At 44.1% G+C, this 3,103-nt stretch overlaps 1 protein-coding gene across 3 annotated transcripts in view; it reads right to left on the reverse strand.

Moving 5' to 3' along the window:
* Positions 1-2,543: 2,543 nt before the first annotated feature.
* ROGDI (rogdi atypical leucine zipper) overlaps positions 2,544-3,103 on the reverse strand; it is a 59,331-nt gene continuing 58,771 nt past the window's right edge. For all 3 annotated transcript variants that reach the window (XM_085859117.1, XM_085859118.1, XM_085859119.1), the window contains exon 11: positions 2,544-3,103. This exon is cut by the window's right edge and continues 221 nt beyond it. The gene's annotated coding sequence lies outside the window, so the exon portion shown is untranslated.

Raw genomic sequence — 3,103 nt, forward strand, 5'->3', positions numbered from 1 at the left:
ACGTGTTGCATGTTTGGAACAAGATCGCCCATAGGGCAGGAACTCTGCCATGAATTCATAATTCATTAAAACGTGGCATCATTGGTCGGGGGTGAATACTTTTGCAAGCCACTGTTATTTAAAATGATATAAAAGGTAAAAATTAAATATTGTAGTGGAACCACCCAAATCCTATCTGGCGACTGACTTTAGGCCCACCCTGTGTATTAACGACCTCTCTGAGGCTCTGGAAAACCCTTGCCTCCTTTTTTGCAGAGGATTCCACATCATGTCGTATAGTACCCCATCCCTTTGTTGGGTAGACAGCAACTGTGTCTACCAATCTGAACTCTCTTCATGCTCTTGCTCTTCCATGGGCCTTACTCTTGTAGGAGGAAAAAAAAAGGTGAAAGCCCATTTTATCATGACAATAAGTAACCCTAATGTTCTTCACACAGATAATCTGTAGTAACTTGTCGAGACAGATTACCAAGAAACTTGCTCCATCGTAAGGTTTTGGCGTTAATGTGAAAAATAATTAATAGGAGCAAGGCTGCAAGAAGCGAATGAGTTGGTTACATGAGAAATCCTGACAGTGGATCATGTGATTACTGTTGGTCACAATCGACACAGAAAGCACCTTCATACCGCGAGTCATGCTCAGCCAGAAGACCAACTGCCGAGTTCACGCAAAGGCAACTCATACGTACTATTAATCCATGGTCCTAGACGGGATAGCGACTGAGATTACAATGCATTTTGACTGACAGACGGGCTTTGGAAGCTTTAGATATACTCTGGACCAACTGTGGTGTGTGGATGGACACACTTTTATCTAGTTATCTCATTCCATCAAGTTTCAGCCAACTTCTGGTGACATTCATGACCAGATTTCTCCAAACTCCCTATCCTGTACTGCTTCCCAAAGCTCTGATGGAGAAAGACATACCTTTAGTCCTCATCATAAACATTAAATGGTTGATAAAACATTAAAAGCAGATAAACAAAGTCAGAATCAGTTGGACAAAGAGGCTGTTGAATGTATGTATGAGAGAAGATTCAAGTCAGGAGTAGAGGACAGGGTTAATTATGCCGATATGGAAAGGGAAGGGCGATGTTCAAGCTCCAGAGAAGTACAGGGGCATTACGCTCCTAAATCATGTAATGAAGGTTCTGGAGAATATTCTGGACTGGAGGATAAGGAAGAGTGTGGAGATGGGGATCAGACAAGAGCAGCAGGGGTTTAGAAAAGGTAGGGTGATGACGGATGGGATGCTTGTGTTGAGACAGCTGTTGGAGAAGATGTTGGAGGTGCAAGGTGAGATGGCATTGGGATTTGTGGACTTGGAGGCCTACGACACTGCTCCCTGCTCCGAGAGAGATGGTGATGGCGACACTGAGATGGATGGGAGTGCAGGAAGCAGAAGTCAGGTTGGTGGAAGGAATGTACAAGGGAACCAAGGGAAGAGCTTTGGTTGGTCCAGGGATGTCTGAGGAGTTCAGCATGAACATCAGTTTGAGGCAGAGAAGCTCTCTCAGCCCACTCATGTTTATCATGGTGATGGAGCTGGTAAGCAGGAAGTTGAGCTTGAGGGGTTGTATGGGGAGGATGTTGTATGCGGACGATCTGGCTGTTGTTGTGGAGAGTGGGCCGGAGATGCAGAAAGTACTGGGGTAGTGGAAGGAGGCATTTCGGAAGCATGAACTGAAGGTGAGTATGGAGAAGACTGGTTCTGCAGCTTCTGGACTGGTTCTGCAGATGATGTGCGTCGGGAAGCAGAGAAAATAAATGAATATCAGGTTCGGGGGAAGGAGATCAGGCAGGAAAATGCATTTGAGTATCTGGAAGGAAAAGTGACTGGGGATGATAAGTTTGAGGCAGAGGTGTGGAGGAGGATTCAGGTGGGTGTGAATGTGTGGAGGAGGGTGGAGGGAGTAATGGCCGACAGAAAGATGTCAAGATAATTGAGAGGGAAGGTTCTGATGTCTTGTGTAATGCCAGCCTTCCTTTACGGCCTGGAGACGGTGGCACTGACAGACAACAACAGAGGCTACAAGTTTGCGAGAACTACTGGGTTAGGAGGATTGCGGAAGTGAAGAGGGTGGATAGGAGGACGACGGATGAACTGAGGGAGGAGATTGGTGTGCAGATGAGCTTGACGGATAAATTGGTAAAATGCCGGCTGAGATGGGCTGGACATTTGGTGTGGATGGGGGAAGAGAGAATGGCAAAGAGAGCGAATAGATTGAGGGAGCAAGGTAGGAATAAAAGAAGTAGAGCATGGTTCAGATGGGAGGATTGTGTGAGGAGGAGTATCCATCAGGTAGGGGTGGTTGAAGAGTGGAGAGAGAGTTGGCCGAGGACAGAGGGAGGTGGAGGAGTATTGTAGCCAAGGCAGGGTAGAAGCTTGGTGCAGACCTCACCCCTTGCAAAGGGAAAAGGATGAGAAGAAGAATAAACCAAGCTAAATTCCACCTTGGGAGGTTAACGTTGGCCAAAGTAAACCATTGGTAAACTATGGAAATGGCAAAAGGGAAAACAGATAAGACATTGGACACAGAGATTTAAAAAAAAAACAGAAAAAAAGGTTTATTAGCTGCATTCCATTTAAACATGTTTTATTACCTTTAAAAAAAAGGTTTAACTCGATACCTCCTGAAAGAAGACACAACAGTGTTTACGATAAAACGTACATCCCTTTGAAAGCCAAAAACACATGGACACAACAAAAAAATATATATCTGCAATTACATGCTTCAAACCTTTCAATGATAAACTTTGAAGCTATATCTTCAAAAACTAACAATGCAAGATTTCCACACACTGTGTCTACAGAAACAGTGTGTCTGTGTGTGCGCATGGATATAAACAATGTTTTTTAGTGTTAAAGGAAATGGCAGAACACTGGCAGGTAAAAGCAATGTTGACGTTTGTGGGATTTGAATGAACAGAGAGAAACCTCATGAATTAAGCATTTAAATCACGCACACATGGTGAGACTGGTATAAACCATGAACAATGTTGAAAACTATTCAATAGGATTTTCAGGAGAACAATCCGACAGTTGAGTGCATCACTCGAAGTTGATTGCACTGTGATCGAATAACGGTTCATAATAAAGCA

The sequence above is a fragment of the Eptatretus burgeri genome, chromosome 16 (genome assembly GCF_056783735.1).
Source record: "Eptatretus burgeri isolate ZD-2024b chromosome 16, Ebu_testis_v1, whole genome shotgun sequence".
Taxonomy (NCBI): domain Eukaryota; kingdom Metazoa; phylum Chordata; class Myxini; order Myxiniformes; family Myxinidae; genus Eptatretus; species Eptatretus burgeri.